Source organism: Amblyomma maculatum, unplaced genomic scaffold (assembly GCF_055883805.1).
Source record: "Amblyomma maculatum isolate TAMU_Amacu unplaced genomic scaffold, ASM5588380v1 scaffold_13, whole genome shotgun sequence".
Lineage (NCBI taxonomy): Eukaryota > Metazoa > Arthropoda > Arachnida > Ixodida > Ixodidae > Amblyomma > Amblyomma maculatum.
In genome coordinates this window covers 22,324,980-22,345,207 of record NW_028146738.1, presented here as the reverse complement: position 1 = coordinate 22,345,207, position 20,228 = coordinate 22,324,980, and the positions used below count along the sequence as shown (strand labels likewise).

The 20,228-nt window shown below is 50.3% G+C and overlaps 1 protein-coding gene across 3 annotated transcripts in view; it reads right to left on the bottom strand.

Annotated features, from left to right (window-relative positions):
- Nucleotides 1–20,228, bottom strand: part of pan (transcription factor pangolin) — a 215,918-nt gene that overhangs the window by 187,626 nt on the left and 8,064 nt on the right. The gene's annotated exons all lie outside the window — the stretch shown is intronic.

Sequence of the window (20,228 nt, the reverse complement as noted above, 5' to 3'; positions counted from 1 at the left end):
CGCGGTGGGCTCGTTGGAGCGCTCCCACTCGTGAATTTGGCCAGTGGTTGTCGAGCACACTGCGTTAGTTAGGACGACAGGGCGGATCTCCGCTAGCGCGTTAGAAACAGCGTTACGCTCGAGACGCTAGGGGGAGCTTAGCGATGCCACAGCGGTCGCCATTTCGGTACACGTGCAGCACACTCGCGTGGTGTCCAATCCCAAGTGGCAGCGGCACAAACATCGATACTGGAAGAAACACTGCGCCAATTGCCCCACAGTTTTCAGTAAACCGATCTAGACACTGTGTCTCTGCACTGTTAGTGGAGAGGCCACGGCGCTCTTAGCCCTTGCCAGCTCAGAGATGTTCACGCTGTTGTGTTAACCTCGAATCCCAGCCTAGCCACGCTTTCTGCTGGTCAGTCTGCCCCCTACGTAAAATGATCCTTCGTCAAAATCATTACGTAAACACAGTTCATTTCGATAAAATTCTGCTTCTCTAATAATTCACCGGAACGAAGTTTAGGCATATTTATTTTTGGTAAATAGTAGTAGTAGTAGTAGTAAAAACACTTTCTCTGAGCATAAATAAACTGCTCTAAATGACATTTGTCCGCTATACTCCAGGCCGAGCAGATCCTCTTCGTGAGAAGCCAACCAGCTAATGCCAGGAGAACAAACCGCGAATTGCACCATCGATTTTCCAGCGCTCGAATGCGCGCCAACTGAAGAAAGTGCTTATCGAACGGTGAAGTGGCGCCGACATTCTCTGCCTGACGGCAAAATAAAGTGCACGGTGAAACGACCATCAGATTACGCCCCGCAGCACAGCCCAGCTGGTTCGCTTTCTTCCTTCCGTAAATAAAATTTCCGCGCCTTAACTTGCAAGAGAGCAGCTGGCGTTGGCAGAGCTGCAGCGCCTTTTCCCAGCTTCGTGCTCCGGAATGAAACGAGCATGGAAAACACGGATAATTAAAAGAGCCACTGGTCGCACGCAAGACGTCAGAAGAGGAGCGTTTCTTCGCTCAAAATGCCGCGGAGCGAATCTGCGCTGAAATGCGGCAGGCGAGAGGACTAACTTTGGCGCATGTTCCGGGCGTGCATCGAGAGCGTCCCCACGCACGGGCTTCGCCAGTTTCATCCAGCACCGACGAAGCAGTGGAGGGGAAACGTCGAGAAGAGAGCGCGCAGCCAGCGGAGGGCCGCCCGCAGGATACCCCCGGCGCACGCCTCCGCTGGCGGCGTTTCATCCATCACGCAGACGGCCACAGGTGCGGCCGATGCTAATCCAATACGGCCGGGGTCGGCAAGCCACGCCGGCACAGCGGAAAACCCTCTCGAACGGGGGCTCTGGCGGAGCAGAACCCAACGACAGCACACTGGTAGTAAAAGGAGGAGCAAAAACTAGGTCCATTCGGGAGACCACACATGGCCGGAGGTGAACACTGCACGGCGAGAAAGTTGACGGCGTCGCCGCGGACCGGCGGGAAGAAGACGGGACGTCACCACGAGGGCAAATGTGGCACGTGACGCGAGGAAGGAAGCGAGGGGAGAGCGCAGCAGACGAGACGCGCTCGTTTCGGTGCAGCCTCGCGGGTTCCGCCGCCAGGAGCGAGGCACGATCCTCCGTTACTCAACGAGAGGGCAGAAAGAAAGAAAAGAAAAAAAAAAAACATCCCTTCGCAGTCAGGCAAAAACATAACAGCGAGCCGCGAAGGCGCGCATCTGAGAAAGAAGGTTACGCGTTAGCGCACCCCCCCACCTTCCGACCAAAATCCCATTACCTTTATAAAAACAAATGCCCTCGCTGCGCCAAAGATCGAAACAGAAAGGAGGGGCAGCGGGGGGAAGAGAGGGGAGCGGGCCCCAGTCACGCAGGCCACCTCTGAACCCGGCCGCGATAAAGAGCAGCGCCGGGGCCATCTTGAGTCCCGCGGCGTGCTGCCCCGCCACCTCCCCCCCTCGGCCGTTGCCTCCCGAGCAACACACTGCCACAACTGTCTTCTCCTCCGGCCCAACCGGCGGCGCCGGGCGCTCAGCTAGCACCACGCTTCACAGATCCTTGAGCGGCCTCCTCGCACGTACAAGGCGCGTTTGCCTTTTGTTCCACCGCTGCTGCTCGTCGCCACCGAACACGAACATCCTCGCTGGGCGCGAACACCGGGCCAGAACACTGCTCCCGACTATGAATCGGCACACGCGTCCTGTAGATCACGCAAGTTGATAATACTGCAGTATCTCGCCCACTTCAAAATAAACAGGCGGTCAACGGGCAGCCGATAAAACAGCGTCATGTTTGTAAACAAAGGCGGCGCTGCGAGATTGGCAGCGACTTGGGGGTGCAGGCAAAAACGCAGCGTGCTGTACGGCACCAAGCGACCCTGCCTTTGAAACGAGCTCGCGCATGCTAATATTTCAAAGCGTGTACGTCTCTTCTGCTACTAAATGTTTCGTTTTATACCTGGATAGTAATACTGAAATTTTTCAGCCAATTCCTTAGGCGAAATTACCAGGCAGAGTGTTATACCAGATTCCTTCCGTGGCACCAACGGTATGGTAAGGCTACGGTAGGCGACTGTACAATGACTGATGAAATTAACTGAAAATAATAAAGTGTAAGGTATAAGAAATATTAGCCGTCTACACTCCAACTTCCGGGCCTATTGCTAGCGCATGCCGAAAGGGGGACGACGCCATGAACGATTGCACCATCCTTTTTTTTTTTTTCTTTCATACGACGATCTTTTTTGTCTTTTTCCTCCAAACACATTCACTCGAGAGAATTTAAGCAAATTGCAGGCAACTTAGCTAGTCATAGGAGTTTCTTAGCGTAAGAACTCGATCCTTTAGTTATTTGTAACCTCACCTAGCGCGTTGTTTTACTCCCCTCGATATGAAAGAAAGCTGTGAGGCACTACTCAAGGTCATTGACAGCTTAATGCATACATGGAGGTCCGTAAGAACGTTCTCCTTTCGCTATGTTGGCTTCACAGAAGAGGTGCATGTGCGAAAAGGCATCCCTCTTAGCAGATTTCACTTTGGGGCTTTATTTAAACTCCATATACCTTATTATCATACTTCTCCTGCTTGATCAGATTGTGTAGCACATATATCGCGTGTTCGTCAGGTTCTTATAACGACCAGCAATAAGAAAATTCAGGCATTCAAGTAAATAACGGCGTAAATTAATCCCTGCTGCGTTTACCCTCTTTCTAGAACCAATCACGAAAGAGTGGCTTACTGAAACTCGCGAAAGTGAAAGCAGAAAAGCGCGCTACTTTCACGAGTCCGGCACGTGCTATTCGAGCAACATCGCGCTTAGTGCTCAAGTGAGACAGCTCAATGTAACTGGCAGCACCTTTCGCGTCCACTTCTGTACGAACAGACGAGTGGGATCTGACATCGTGGCTCCCTGCGTTCAACCTGCAGGCGTTCGTTCTTGCGCTATTTGACCGCGCGACTGAACATCGATCAACCATTAGGATTAAGAGCCGCAAACGAACTGATAAAATGTCAATGCAGAAGCGCAATGCTCGTTAGCCGCGAAGGCGAACCGTTGCCGAAGGGCCTATACTTGTCGCGCTCCACTCCGCTGCCCTTCGCTTACATCTTTGTCCAACCGCAGGGAATTTGTGTTAAGAGGTGCCGTTTTCTTTCACGTGCCTCGCGGCCCAACCTACCGCACCACAACTTGCTGGAATATCGGGAATTATATAAGCTCAAATACACAGCAAGTGCTGCGCACCCAATGCAGGCAGGTGGCCCGGGGCTTTTGCCTACACCACAAAAGTCACTGCTGTCGCCAGCGCCCCCGCATCGCCACTGACGTCACACGGGCTGACGCTTGCAACCGGGTGCAAATATAGCAAGGAAGAAATGAGCGGGCCAATAGAATAAATAGAATAAATAGTTGCGGCTTTTTTAACGGGACCGGGTAAGCCCCATACTTCCCTTGTACATTTGGGCATATTGTGGTTACTTTTTCCAAAAACTATTACAGATATCGCCAAGGGGTTGCTTTGATTCTGTTCAGTACTTTGTCGTCTGTCTGCTAAACCAAAAGTATTTTGTTATGCAAAAAAAAAAAAGCGAATTATTATCGTTTTTCTTTTTTTTTTTTGAGACTTAATTTTAAACGACGTTTTGGACATTTTCTTATCATTAAACAAACACTATTCACTCTGCAGTTTTAAATTTGGTTCATTATATTGCCATGTAGTCCGTGTACCTAAACAATCAGCGTGGTATCTTTTGTAATATTGAAAATAGCGGTACCGATGTAACGAAAACTTTTAAGAAAACTTAGTTTAACGTAAGCAGTAACTTTCATCCCACGTCTTTTACACAGCCAACAATTTTTGACGCAATTATTCAGTATGAGCCAGCTGCATAGTGATCATCTTGACCAGCTTCGCGCTTCTATTCCTGTGCTTTAGCTTCCCGGTCCTGTGGTTGCTCTGTCAGCGAAGTGAGCTCAACGCCGATCGACTTCTTTTAGCCAGCGGAGAGTTTGTACACCGCATGCCTCAAAAACCCCAGTTCTTGCTGTGTTGCCATCTTTGAATGTTAGGATCGAATCGAATGTAGCAACCTTCAATGTCTTTAGGCCCACAAAGACATTTATTGGAGCACGCTACCACACTACGCTATTTAACGACTCATTTCGTTTCTGGGTTCGTCCGTGCAGACATTTGGACAGAAGTTCTGGATGTGAAAGCTGCCGATAAATGGGCTTCAACGCGTCCCGGACTGGTGGCGGAAGACTCTCTTCGTGCACGCACGGCTTGCCTTTCTACACACCAGGAGCCGGGCCGCTTTGGACACGGACCGTGACATGGGCCCGTGCAAATGATGCCACGTGAAAATAGGTTGCCCAAACGGCCTTCCGCATCTCTTCTAAGCTTCCAACGGTTTCTCCTTATTGTCAAGCCGTAGTAAGTTTGTGAAGTTTGTATATGGCTGCGTCCGCAAGTTGTCCTCTGCCCGATTTCCATCAGAGAATTTTTCTGTCTTCTCTCTCTCTATTTTTTTTTTTTTTTAGCCATCTCAATATCGTGCCCATTCTCTTCTGAACGTGTTCAATACATTCATCTTTGTAACTTCAATGCTGCCCCCAAATAACCATTTGGGGGCAGCATTGGGGGCAGCATTCTGTCGCCGCCAGAAACACCTTACTGTCACCACCTCCATGATACTTTTATGTATTGCACTCCACGGCGTTCCCACTTCTGCCAAAAATTTGCAGTTCACCCGAAACTTTTATGCCACCACTGGTTCCTTGGTAGGTCCCTTGATAGGTCTCCCGGCTAAAGCTTTCGTGCAGAATCCTAAGTATATTGTTTTCCGTGAAACCGGCGCTTTTGAAATACTTTTTGCCTCCCCATCTTGGCACACGTCAAAAAAAAAAAAAAAACTCAAACACATTCAGTAAATAGCCCGTCGCAGAAGACGCGGCACATTCGCCAGAGGCAACGCTACCACCGCTCAACCGGTGAAAGACACGTGACAGGAGCGAGACAGCGTTCGAGGATTCTTTTGGCTAACAACTTGAACACTGTTGCCAGACGGCCTCTTTTAGCTAAAATCAGGAAAGTTCTGTTTTCTGTAGATTTACGCTGTAAGAAAGTTAAGAAAAAAAAAACTGCAAAAACGGATGCGTGTCGCTGGTCGCTTTGCTTCCAGATCGCTTTTTGATGTCGCTAAAATTTGTGCAGGATTAACTGTAATACTGGAAAAGATGCACAAAAAAATGTCCTTTCATTATTAGAAAAAAAAAATCGATGTTTTTTTTTTTCTTTTCAGAGCTTTTGTTTATCCTGTCCCGTTAAGTCGCTACCGAGCTACGGACTAAAGCAAAGGTGCACGTTTCCCCTTAGCACCCACGGGACCGATGCAAGGACGGGGCGGCGAGCGACGGAAAGGAAAATCAAGGGAGTGTCGTCAAGACGGACGCTACAGCAAGCGGGACTCGACGCTACTTCGGGTAAAATAAGAAAAACAGTCTCCGACGAGATAACGCATGTAATCCACAGACCGGACCTCTCATTTCGACAGCGAACACCAACAAGCAAACCGCAGTCAAAGACTGCTTGTATCAAGGTGTGACCATGCTGATGATAATCCATTTCGAAATTCTGGGCTCTGTGGCTACGTCAGTGATGATTGCATGTATCGAGAAAAGAGCATTCTACATTTCACATGCCTGATTAAAATGACTTCCCACCACAGCACTTGCCTGTTTTGTCCGCAAAAGAATAAGCGAAAACAGGGTATAAGGAGGGGCGCTTCCCACTACTCTCTCCCTCCCTCCTGGGTCCCTTTCTTAATGGCAGCAGCCATTACTACGTGTTAATTAGCAAGCGGCCTGAAAGAGATGTGGGCTTCTGCACTCATAAAAAAGTATCACTGATACACGAACCACCGAAGAAATTCTTGCTGACACGCAGAGAAAAATATAAAACAAGACCCGGCCAATAAAAACACACCGTTGCCAGTGATCCTACAGGCAGAACCAGAATTTCGAATATGGAGCCCAGCAAAGGAACGCCAATTTAGGAGCACTTTAACGTCAAACACGAATACTTTTGGAGGAATAAACAACCAATTTAGAAGCAATCTGGTTCTCGAAGCTTGTACTTACTAAATCCCTTATGTCGGCAAACAATGCTGGGAAGCTAGCGTGATGCGAAAAGTGTCGAACCATGAAAGTTGTCACTATCAGCCAAAACCGCCCGACATTTTTTTGCTTGTGTTTTATGCTGCGTAATTAAATACAAACGCACCCTCGGGAAATACGCCAAACAATGTTCCCCCGAAGAACCCGCACTTTCGATGTACTCGCAAGCACTCAAATGTACCAATATGCGACTTTTCACTTTCATTCGCAGTTATCAGACTCCATTAGACCTTGCGCGAACCAAAACCTCCGATTCTTTATTTATGTCACCCAGCTCCGCCACATATTACGCTCGTTCGTGCTTCCCTCACGCAGACGCTGGTAAATCAGCGCAATAATACCAAACCTTTTCGCTGCCTGCAGTGCGCACAAAGCGTGCGCCTAGTCTATCTGATCCTCGATTTTCAAAACAAACGACGGAGCGCCGAGGAAACCAAGCTGCACAATTGAAACAAATGGCAAATTGCAAACACAGCGGAACCAACCAGTGGACCTCCATTTGGATCGTTACTTTCGCCACACTGCCATACATATACAAGAACTGCCTTAACTAGAGTAACTGCCCTTCACTCGGTCCAAGCATTTAATTACATAACATGGAACGCCTTCCTCACTTACAGGCCGTAGCCAGGCGTGACGTCGGCGTGTGCACTACTCGAACAGATGGCGTTCGTCAGCGCCCAGGAGGAACAATATGCAGACCGATTTAATGCGATTATTCGCAGAAATCGGCGTATTTGCGCATGTCAATCGCACCAGCAAACTGCTGCTGCGTTATAAGTAGCGAAACCTTCGATCGGTTCAACTCACGCTAAGCCTAATCGGCAGGGGCCAATCGGAATCGCGTCGATTCTATAACACACGCAAACCGGAGGCTGTCATCGGCCTCAAACTCGATGCGGGCGCCAATCGTGTCACTTAAGCGACAGAGAAGAAGGTAGCGTGAGGGCATATCTTGAAAATTCCAACTTGTTAGCCCGCGTTGCTGCGAGAACCAGGGTTACGGATCCGTGCACTTCCGAAGTACGGCGGCACCCGATTCAAGCCCCGCGAGTGTGGAGCAGTTTGGTGCCGCCCCATTTTATCAGAATAGCGCCAGCTGCTGTCGTTTGGCACATCTGACACAAATATGGCTTCGCTGCGTTGCAACTGCACGCGTTTCGGAGCCCCGGGGAGACGCCATGACACTGGGACATCAAGTCTCAAAAGCGGTCCTGCCTTACAATGCGCGCGCAAAGGAGGGAGAAATCGATCTCCGATCGGCGCAGCACTCTCGACAAACCGCGCAGCGTGAGAGAGATGCGGTTGACCGCGATCAGCTGACCGCAGCCCACATCCTGCGGGAGCAAGGTTCATGGTCCCGCTGAGCCTTCGACCGTCATTGGCGTCGACGGTGTAAGGCTCCCGCTATCGGGGCAAGGCCTCGTCATCCACGTTCAACGGAGCCCCAACGCAGTCCCTCGTAAGACGCACCACGATGAAAGCTCTCCGCAACCTGGCCTTCATGCTCGGAGAGTTCCGCGATAATCAACAGTATACCTGAAGAAATGCTCGAAGGAGTCGTTTCTTTTGGAATGAAGGGAGGGGGCTTTTGTGCAATGTCGATAGCAGCGCTGGCTCGCTTTGCCTGCACTGGGTGGAAGTATGCCTCCACAGCGGTATCAACCGATATGAATGCTCTACATTTTGCCCATACACAGGGAAGGCGCCTTGCCGTCCTTCTCACCGATAAATTGTTAAATCTCTCTGGACTGTGTCGGTGACAATATACCGATCAATACAATATATTTTCATCCACTCCGTAAACCACCCGAAATTATTTGCGGCGGCCAAAAAAAAAAAAAAAAAAAAAAAACAGCATGAGAAAACAGACTCGCGGCGGCGTCCAGTGACAAATAAGCGAACGTTAGCAGCAAGCGAAAGGATGGTACTACTTCGTCTCACAAGATGTCTGCAGCACTACAAAAGGCAGAGAAGTACCCTGGTCCCATCAGGACCACGCGCCCTACAATAGGCAATTGTGCACCTACCGGCCTCTCGTCCCCCAAATTGGCGGGGGTGACAGTAGGAGCACAATTCTCTAGGCGAGAGGCACTTAAGAGCACAATTGCAAGGGCTCCTCTGCCTTTCCCAGTGCTACAAACATCTTGCGAGACCAAGTATAGTGAGTGCACCTTCATGCAAAGTCAGCTGTGACTGTGCATGGAAATTAACAGCAGCATTTCTCGGAAGAGATTTCCAAGAGCTGGGGAAGAATGCAAGGTGGAACATTTTTCATTTCTTGGGACGTTAAACCCCACAAACCACAACCATTTTCCACTTCTCAGCACTGCCCCTGCCCGCCCTGCTCAGTCAAGCTTCCTCAGTCCCAGCTACGACAACAAAGATGGGGACAGAAACGGATGTAGTAGCTCCAACTGCAGCCATATCATCAGTTTCTACGAACTGTGGAACTTCAAATCAAGGAAGTCTAAAGAAACCCAAAATGTTTCTGCATCTCGCCTCAGACAAAATGCGGCCGCCATACCCAGTATCGAATCGGGAACCTTGCACTCGGCACTTTCCTACGGCGATAGTGAGACTGCGGCATGACGGGAAGAGAGATAACGCCGCTTTGAAGCGTTCGCCTTTGGACGGAGGCGGTGTTCGCGCTGCAGCTTTTCTGACCACGTCTGGCACAGTGCTCAAGTCATTTCCAGGGATGAAAAAAAAAAAAAATCGTATGAATTTACCATAGGCTCAACCTAATAGCACGTGCGAATGCTTCTGCGCAGAGATGGGAGTTGATGGGGAACGACGGGTTATCGCTGCGGCGATCGTTACAAGGTTCCGAGCTCGCTTCCCACGAGACGAGAAAACCTTACGTTCTTTCTAATCCGCTCCGACTGGTTGTTTTCGCAAGAGCTCGGCAGATGCCAGCATTCTCGGTTAGGTTTGACCGTACGAAGCAATGCTTCGCACAAAGAATCAATAGTTTGTTTCCTTGAAACGCACTAGTGGCATCGGCACAGACAAACATTCATCCTACGACTGTTTACAGTGTTCTATCGAAGGCAATGAAGTCTGTGCTCATACTGCAGACGTGACTGCAAGAACTCTCCATAACAATCTACCGTTCTTCACCTATTTGCGGGCTTCACGCGATCACCAGAACCTCAACATGCCACCGATACAACGGTCGATGAAACAGTGCAAAAGGATTTCGACGAAGAAAAAAGCAGGACGGCACGCGCTCATGAAACAGCGAGTAGCAACCGGAATGTCCGACGTACTACACTCGGTTTAATAGCACTGCAACCGCACAACCACGCTGCAGTTGTTACGGAGACAGTTGTTACTTGCAGAGCCTGTTACTGACAGGACCACTGATCTATTAGCGCCAGCACCCAAATCACGTGCAAAATAGAATCTTATGAAATACGGCCCTTGATTCAGCGTTCAAGAGTCTGTAACGCAATATTATGGCGTGCGTCCACCTATGAAACACTAACGACAGGGCAGGAAGTGTCCAACAGCAAAGCACACTGGTCACGCTCAAGCAGCCTTCCTGTCGCTATCCACAAGAGGTTTTCTTGTTTTTGTTTTTTTTCTGCGTGGTGACAACAATGCTCTCACACGTTTCAGAACACTTAAAATAAGCCGCTGGGCGGAATATCAATACGACTCCACTTTAAGGACCGCGTGTCATTGCAATGGTCGCTGTTAAAAAGCGAGTGGTGTCGTGAAGCTCCCTCGAAAAAAAAATCGCCTGCCCGCGCAAGTGATGGCAGCTATCGCATTAGGAGTGACCAAAACAATCTACTTTATGAACAGAAATTAGCGGAAAGTAAGTATTTTAGTTAATATCTCAAATCGCCGCACCTAGCGGGCTCTTGTGAAAGCTCTGACAAAACCGGATATCACGTCACAACTACTCCCATCGCAGCCGGTCGCACCTGTTCATTTTTCCTTTTCCCCGTGGCGCTCACAAAACGCAGTTTTTTTTTTTTTTTTTTTTTTTTTTTTTTTTTTTTTTTTTCCTGCTCGTGTTCCTGCAAACAATTTAACGTTCCGTCCCAGCGCGCAAACAATTGTCCGAATACGCGCCCTTCGTACGCGTCCCCCTCGACCTCCCTCCTATGCAGCATTCCACACTTCGCAGCATTGTGCACAGGCGCGACGCGGGGGAACCGACACTGCGTGTAGCTGATCAACCAACTTCAGGTGCGGGAGCGGCGGCGGCGGGATCGCGGGGTCATGACGTTGCTGAGGGTAGTTGTGACGTCACACCTGCCGGCTCGCAGTTGCTCGCAGTCGGGAGCGCGCTGCCTCTGACCCGGCGGTCGCTCAGAAAACGTCAAAAATACAGCCATCCGCTCAAAACTAACCCGAATTATGTGTCTGTACTAGTGTAATCGTGTCTTAGGAATGCAAGTATATATATATATATATATATATATATATATATATATATATATTAGAATTCGCGGGACTTTGCTTTGATATAAGAACGCAGTTTTCAGGGAGGGAGGGGGGAGGGGGGGAATGGGAGTGTCATTTTTCGGCGAATGCTCGTTTCGACTAATAGACTAACCGTTTATTTTCGGTATTTATAGGCAGCATTAGTATGCGGCGAAAACTGTCATTTAAAAAATTAATCAATGTGGAACCGTCAGACAAACGTCGATTGCCAAAAAGGTGAGCTGCTATGTTGGTGAGCTGCTATGTTTCCGCTAGGCTGTGATGTGCCGAACGAGAGAATGGGGCCTGCTCGCGTGGTATATGAAGCGATGGAACTGCCGATTAACCTTCGCGCGAGCCAGAACAGGACTTTGCATAGCTCGAGCTGTTGCTACTTATTTCCAGTCCGTTCACTGCACTGCGATAAACGTGATCATTTCATTCACTTTAGCGCCTTCTGGAACGAGGCTCAGCAGCTCCTGGATGCAGGCGTTTAACACATTCCTCTCATTTTCCTTCCAAAGAGACGTCTAACAGCAAGAAAAAAAAGAATTCCTCCCTAATGCGAAATTTCGGCGCCGCTATGCCAAATTATACTGCTATGCGATTATACTGAGGCAATCATTTTGAGAGAGGCTTGTACGCACCGAGGTGCAGTTACTAAGCAAAACAGGTTTTCTCAGCCAGAGAGAAGAGCCACGAGTGAGCAGCGGGAAGCTCGTCCTTCCCAGAGAAATTTTCTTTGGCTGGTGGCACGCTCCGTTACGCGTGCAACAATGGAGACGCGGTTCAACCGATGATCTGGCGCATAAGAGCGGCGCTCTACAACCTGGTCATGCGACAACTTCACATGGTCTCGGAGGACATGCTGATGTAGGCCTGTATCGACACGGTGCCGCACCAAGAGCTCATCTTCACTGAAGACCACACCCACAAGCACTTGAACGCAATTTTCGTTACATGTTGTATAACTGCGTCACGGCAGTCAATATATTCGCAGATGCTCCATCGGCAAGATTGTAGTTTATTGCGCATTTCCAAAAACAAAAAACGCACCCCATTAGTTTTCTATAACAACCTAAATTGCAGTAGGGCGCGGGAAAAGCTTCAAAAGAAAGTTGTAGCTACGCATTGGAAGCTGCGCATGTGCAAAGCAGCTTCTTGCAATATCCCCCAGTTTCCTCGATATGAAGAGATATCCAAAAATCCCGGACTTGCGAAGCAGTCATAAGCTATAAGGGGCATATAAAATGAAGTAACGGTATCGGCCCGTTACGCTGACAATGTTTCAAGCTTTTTTTTTTTTTTAACCAATCCTTGAAGCTAGCTAAATCGCCATTCCCTCTCTAACGACGACCATATAATTATTTTCCGTCTCGACGTCACAAGCCGAGTCTAAAGGCGGGAAAATGGACAAATGTCAACGTTGCCTGAAAGATCCCAACACAAAGAAACAAATTTGTGTAGCCTTAAAAAACGCCTGTAAACAGGCCCACAATGACGAGTGCCAGCAGGCGACGGTGCAAGAACTGCTGGCGAAGTAGCAGCGAGCGAACTTATCGGTGGAGATTTGGCCACAGCTGTCCCGGACGCCAATCGACTTGAAGCAGATTACGTAATACGCTTGGTGGGAATTTTCTCATGCTGAGGAGTAGAAGTCTATGTCCTGGCGACTAAGCAAGCAGGAAGTAGGACTTTCCGCAGTACATATCATGTTCCAATCTTCAGTGTCACATGCCTGCTTGTAGGTCCACCAGTAGTCAGTCTGTGTTCTAACTTTTACATACTCGCTCTCACCCATTACAGCCCATCACATCCTTCCCCAACTGCTTGCTCACATAGAGGAGTAGGCTAGAGGTTGTCACTTTCACTGTCAATACACGCCCCATCCATGAGTCACCTACGCTAGCAAGGCACCGAGACTACGTTCTTGCGCTTCCAGACCGAGGGTCCAGGATGCCAGTCGTGAGCAGACACATTCTAAAAGCCCTTGTTGCGTACAGCAAACAAGTTGCCTTATAGCTTGGCGCCACACTAAAGCAGATGGGATGTAAGCCAGCACTCTTGTTGGACCGCTTTTGGCGTCCACCCATTAGCAATGATCTGGTAGCTCGACAATACCGCGTAGCAACACTATACTTGTGAGCACGCGTTTAAAACCACCGCGATTTGCAAACATGGGTTTTACAGCGTCACTCCTTTCAAAGAGACTAAAGGGCCCTCGGAGCGTACCGTGGAAACCAACGCTGTTCAAATTATCCGAGGAGTTGGAGGAACCCGGAAATTCACTCGCATCGCAATACGTGGCGCTTCGCTTGCCGTCGGAAGAAACCAAGTCGCGGCATTCCGGTATCTTCCTCCCGGCAGGATAGACAGCAGCCTTCGGCAACAACTGTATTAATAATACTAACTATGTAGGCAAGAACAAAGCAGCGTTGCACCTCACACGCCCGAGAGCCTGGCGGCGCCGCCTGGCGCGCGTTTACACGAGCCAAGCCAAACAAACAAGCCGCCGAGTAGCGCGGCGGGGAGGGCAAAACTTGGGTGTTTGCTGCCACTTCCCTCCAGAAAGGCTGCGATGAGCACTCGCCGGTCGGCTCTTAATACTGAGCAGGGGTCACCGCACATCCGGATTCGCCTGCTCGGACACACGTATCCGATTACAGCCCGCCTCTCCCCTCAGCACGACGCCTGCACCCCGCGTACTGCCGAGGCCGCCAAGGGCACTCAAGAGTGGACACTCCTCTCGTGAGCTACAAGTCCCGAAAAGGCAAGCAGATGCTGCCGGCGTCGACGTATTTGTCGTGCTCCTCGAATCGCTTTCACTCACGCACCTGATTCGCCCCGTGATGTGCCTCAAATGGCACCACATCGACTCAATACATGGCTCTACACTGCATCTGCTTACATTCAGACTTTAACGTCATATAAGTCAGTTTTAGAACAGCGTGTTTCTATCTTCAGGAGGACAGGCGGATAGAGGGGCACATACCCATAGTTCTGCATAAAGAAAGTAACAAAATTCCCATAAAGAAAGGTGTTAGGCAAGGAGACACGATCTCCCCAGTAATATTCACAGCTTGCTTAGGGGAGATATTCAGAGACTTGGAATCTGAGTAGTTAGGGATAAGGGTAGATGCAGAATACCCTTGCTTAGGGGAGATATTCAGAGACTTGGAATCTGAGTAGTTAGGGATAAGGGTAGATGCAGAATACCTCAGTAATCTGCGATTTGCTGATGGCATTGCCTTGCTAAGCAACTCGGGGGATGAACTGCAAATAATGATTGATGACCTAGACAGGAAAAGTAGAAAAGTAGGCTTGAAAATCAATATGCAGAAGACTAAGTTAATGTTCAACAGCCTCGAGAAGGAACAGCAGTTTACATTAGGTAGCGAAGTACTGGACGTAGTAGGCGATCATGTCTTACAGGTAGTAACCGCAGATCCGGACCATGAAAAGGAAATAACGAGAAGAATACGATTGGGATGGAGCGCATTTGGCAAGCACTCGCAGATTATGACTAGCAGCTTACCGGTATCGCTCAAGAGGAAAGTATACAACAGTTGCATCTTGCCTGTACTCACCTATGGGGCTGAAACGTGGAGGCTAACCAAGAGAGTTCTACTTAAGTTGAGGACAACCCAGAGGGCTATGGAACGAAAAATGGTAGGGGTAACATTAAGAGATAGAAAGCGTGCAGAGTGGGTCAGAGAAATAACTCAAGTTACCGACATTCTAGTAGAAATTAAGAAGAAATGGACATGGGCAGGACATGTAGTGCGAAGAGAGGATAACCGATGGTCGCTGAGGGTAACAAACTGGATTCCAAGGGAAGGAAAGCGTAGCAGGGGGCGGCAGAAAGTTAAGTGGGCGGATGAGATTAAGAAGTTCGCAGGGGTCAAGTGGATGTAGCTAGCACAGAACCGGGTTAAGTGGAGAAATATGGGAGAGGCCTTCGCCCTGCAGTGGGTATAATCAGGCTGATGATGATGATACCCATAACGAAAGCTGCATCATTCGCCCTTGACGGGCAGCACTCATCAGCGCCTTCGCGCACCGCTGTTCCACGAGTTACTTAACTGATAACGTCCCCATGATCAAAAACTCGCGATATCCAGCAGATACTCCACAGAAAGAACGAGATCTGTCGAATGCGCGGAGCCTTCTGTGCTCTCGCTGAAAAAAAAAAAAAAAAAAAAAAAAAAGTAAAAATACGCAGACATTACCGCGAAAGCTCGCGGGCTTATCGCAAACTGCACTGTCGCGTTCGCGCCGAACTAAAGGAAGAGAGAGAGCGGTCGCTCTCCTTTATCGCCGCTCTCGTTATCAGACACTCCCGCCTGCCAATGCCTGACAGTACCTGAGCTTAACAGCCCCGCGGCCCGGAAGTTGAGGTGGTTGATCCACTCTCAAACCAACATGCTCTAATCTCCAAGCTACAGATTACCCAAGCTCCCTCGCTGAGCTCGACACGACCAACTGGTTCCAGCTGCCACGCGTGGCAGCTGGGATCCGGTAAAAATGTCCCCGGAAAAAATGTCCCTATTTGCGAAGTAGGAAAAAATGTCCCCAAAAGGAGACTGAAGTCTTGGGCTATAGGACGTAGACTACGTTTCCCCGTGGCGAGCTGCAGTGATGAATGATGCATGTTAACTTTATTACAACAGTTTCACCTGTCGGATTGGAATTTGCCACGAACATCGAACTGATGCGGGCATTCATAAGAAGAAAAAAAAAAATAATGGCAGCGGTAATACAGTGACATAGCCTCGTCTTCGCTTTGTTTGCGGGAAAAGGCGAGCTGACCACCGGCTTTACCAGAGAAACTTGGAGCAATGCTTTAGTATGGCCATGACGTACGACCAGTTAAGCCTCGTCCTGCTTACACCCTTATCACAATTGTATGCGATCATCAGAAGAACGGTTGAACCTCATCGCTAAAAGGACTGAAAAGTAATTCTAGTGACGCCTTTTTTGGGCGCTTCCCCGAGACTACCATACGCCGATCAGCTTGCACCTTTCTCAGTGGGCAGTATTATCAAGCTTATTAGACATATGATTGCTTAACGAGCTGCGGAGCTCGGAACCTCGCAATGTATAAAAAGCCAGATGGCTCTTTCACCATGCTTTTACGCAGTTCTTGTAAACATTTCGGGCGCCCGGAGGACGCAGGTTCCAAATGATGATTGCATTTAACTCAAAGCTAAGAAATGCTGGCATATTTTTTTTTTTTTCATGTGGGTATCGGAAGAAATCATTTTTAGGGCCGGTTTTTGCCTTGGGGACGTTTTTTCGTAGTTGCCGCTTCTTCAGGGGCCGTTTCTTCCGGGGACGTATCTTCCGGGGACTTTTTTACCTACACCCGTGGCAGCTTTAGCGGCGCGGCCTAGGCTGCTACGAATACGCCTGCCGAAAATACTGGAAACATTTTCGCGCAACGGAAACAAGTGAACTTTGCTAACAGACGGGAGAGAACACAGACACGTGTTTGTTAGCGCGCAATTGAGTTGTTTCCGTCAACAAACGCCAACAAGCCCGACTCAGCGCCCTGCTTGAATTTTCACGCGCTTGGCTAGCAGAACTCGCTGCCACTCGGTAGAAGTGCTCGAATTTCATTCGTGATCAGAAAATACCAAAAGGGAAGACATCTCCAGCCGAAAATAGCTCTACCAAAAACGGAAACGCGAACGTAACCTCGGCATCAATTCGCACTATCACCTAAGTTATCGTACACCGCGGCTGCATCAACAATTTGTCGCAACAACTCGCTTAACTACTGCTCTCTGCGAACTGAAACCGCAGCGCTCACCAACACAGTGCCTACATATGCGACAGACTGATGTCTGAGCGTTTTCCCGCACGGAGAGGACATAGCCGTATATATGGGACAGGACAAGCTGATCTGGCGGAGCAGTACCACGCTGTAAATTATCTCAAAACATTAAAGTAGATATGTAAAGCTCAACTGCGGGACAAGGAACCTAAGCAAGTGAACTCCTGCCAATATATTGAAAAGCCGCCTATAAACAAAGGTTTACAAACCACGAACAAAAAGAAAAATTGCTTTTGCATGCCGGACAGCAGCATCCCGGATCTAGAAAGGGCGCGGTATGCAGCAGCAGGTTAAACGTCTAGGTTTGAAAACCCTTTCTGAGCCACGAATCGCGGGATAACAAAAGCAAATCGCAGTTGAAATCATGACATCGGCGAGCTCAGATTACAAGACTGCGACCAGAGAAAAACCACGGAAGAGCTGGGTAGCCACAGTTCGACATTCGCTTGCCAACGCGCAAAAGAAGTGTTCCGCGCAGCGGCAGAAACAAGCTGCCCCAACTAATGAGCGACGCCTGCCCCACTCGCAACGGGCCGGCGTTTCCGTATCAGCTGCAAGAAAGGACAAACAAGGAGACAGTCTCCGGCGCTGTCACACGCAGCCTGATACGAGCTCGCACTTGAAGAGGTCACTGAAATGGGCGCTCAGCAGCGTGGGCCGATACTCCGCAATCGAAAGAGAGGCGGCCCCACTGCGGCAGCTATCACCGCGCCCTTCAACCCTTCGTCATTCACGACTTTCTTTGCGTGTGCTCAAACGCCGTGCTCGAACGTGACGGCGTGCTACCAGCCATGTTCGAGGGGTCGCAACCCATCTTTCCTGAACCCGCTTAAGGTGCGACTGTACCGTTGTTGCAGCCACGAGAGAAACAAACTTATCCCCCCCAAAATCCGTCAGAGTAGAGAAATCCTTAAACACGCAAGAGAAGGTTTTTATGCGGCGTATCGAGAACCTTCCTGGCGTCGCTGTCTCTCAGTGCCCGGGAGCCTCTCTACATATCCGACACTCACGAAAAGCGTTTCGTCTCGGCTATCGTTCTTTCGGTTGACCGGGGCGCGCCGAGCCGGTGTCGCAGCAGCTGCGGCTAATCAGCGTGGTCATTGTGGGCCCCGGAGGGCTTAATGAGTGCGCATTCCACATGCGGCGGAAAGGGCCGCCACACAGCGCCTTCCCCTTCACGAACGCGTCCTGAACGCGGCGCGCTGTCCCACTCAGGCCGATTCGGGTTTCACCCCCCGCTGTCGAGCGCTGCTCGAACGAAAAAAAAAGTGAGCCTTGGCACTTTGCGTTGTGAAGCGGTCGCGAACGGTATGCGGCTGGTTTCCGCCGCACGACTGCCCTCGAACGCCAAGGCGCGGTCTGTATTAAATTCCGTCAGTATACTGTCCACTTGCGGCAGTACCTTTTCGCCAGTAACAGCACCAGTTAACAGCTGACACTACCGTTCTCGGGTGCACTGCATACATACGCTCGTGCTAATACCTGAACACGTGTTGGGGCACCCAGCCGGTCACACCACGCAAAGCCCTGCGCGACAGAACCAGAAATGAGCCGTCGAGACGCGCCTGGGCAGAAGAACGGCCAGCGACAGGCATTGGGAACTGATACGTAACTCGGGCGCGATGCGAGCATCCTCGGCAGAGGGACGTGGCGCATGCCTTTCGGACGCCACTTCCGCGAGAGGGGCCGATTAGCGCACAACGCGCGGGGCACCGGGTCACGACGCTGCTCCAGAGTGACAGGCTCGTTTTGAGGCGAAACATGCCCCAGGTTGCGGCTGCCACGAACGCGCCTGACAGGGGCAACGAACCTGACAGGGCGGCAATCTCATTAGACGAACGGGGCTCCCGCGGGCAGGCTCCGCCCAGCCTTGTTCACCGTCTCCTGGCAGCACATTCTGAAGTCGTCCCCCGTGGGGCGCCCTTAGAGACGATCGCATGGAACGCGCAGACATCCAAGAGCGCCCACGCTAGCACGGAACATGGCGGCTGACGATGACCAAGAGGGTGGAACTTGACAAACACGGGTGCGAGACAACGCGGTGTCAGTTTGGGGGAGCAGCACTTCGCTGTCGGAGGACCCCGAGCGCTCCGGAATCAGCGCGACGACAGCCTGGGTCCATGGGGAATGTCCCGACGCCGCTGGCCGTCCAAATTTACCGAGTTGATGGCACGAAGGACAAATAAAACAGCAGACAGGAGGGCGGAGTCCAGGCGACAGCCTATACGCAGTGTGTTGGCACACACACTCACTGCCGTAAAATTGGCCACTTGGGGGACACTGGCCATTAGCATCCACAATTAGGGGCTCGAGCGAATTCTCATCGTCAGTCACGGGATGACCGGCTTAATCACTACCTTGTCCGATCTCGAAAGACGACCCTCAACGAGCCCCGCCGCGGGTGAGGAGGCGAGGGGGGGTCGCCCGGTGAACTTTGCTCAGCGGCCGGGCCTGCCCCGGAGCGCATCCAGCGCAAGTAACGGCAGGGTTGGGCGGCGCGATGATTCGGATGAGTGATAACCGCCGTGGCGCCCCATCATTTAGAATGCTGGGCAGCCATGTCGCCAACACGTTGCCCTCTCCGCCGGCAGGCCAGGAGTGGCGGCAAGAGGCCACGACGCAAGCGCGCCGGTAGCGATCAGCTCGGAAGCTCGCGACAGCTGTCCGAAGCCTCGGGGCTGTTCGCCCGAAAAGGTGCCACCGATCCTCTCTGGAAGTTACACCCCTGTGGGGAGAAAAGTGAACGCTATTCCGATTCAGGGAGAGAAAGCTTCTCGCTCGGTTCCCCTTCGGAAGAATGACGAGCCGTAAAATAGCACAAAGCGAAGGAAAATATATCGCGGAATATGGGATAAGCCGTATATATAAAAGCCAACTCCGGCGGTATTACTTTTTCTTTTTAATTGAGCATTTGGAGTTACAGTGGATTCATATAACTCCTTAGTCATATACAGTCAGAGGATCTATTCTTCTGCTAGAATAAAATAACAGAATGCAGTAAAACAGCCAAAACTGAAAGCTGACTTCGCTGCACGGTAAGAGGGGAGTCTTTCCGCGATGACCGTCACAAGGCTGCAAAAATTTCATACCAGCATTAAATCTATGAAAAAGCAACTACCACGGTCATCGGACGCAAGCGTTCAACTTATCTCTCGACAAACTGGAAACAGGCATAAACGTACGGCCATGTTTGCGACGTCACAAATTCGGTTGACCGAACCTGAAATAACCCCCGGATGCCGTACACGGCATGGGCGCGAACTCGGGGAAAAGACCACTCGCTATCGCCCCGATACA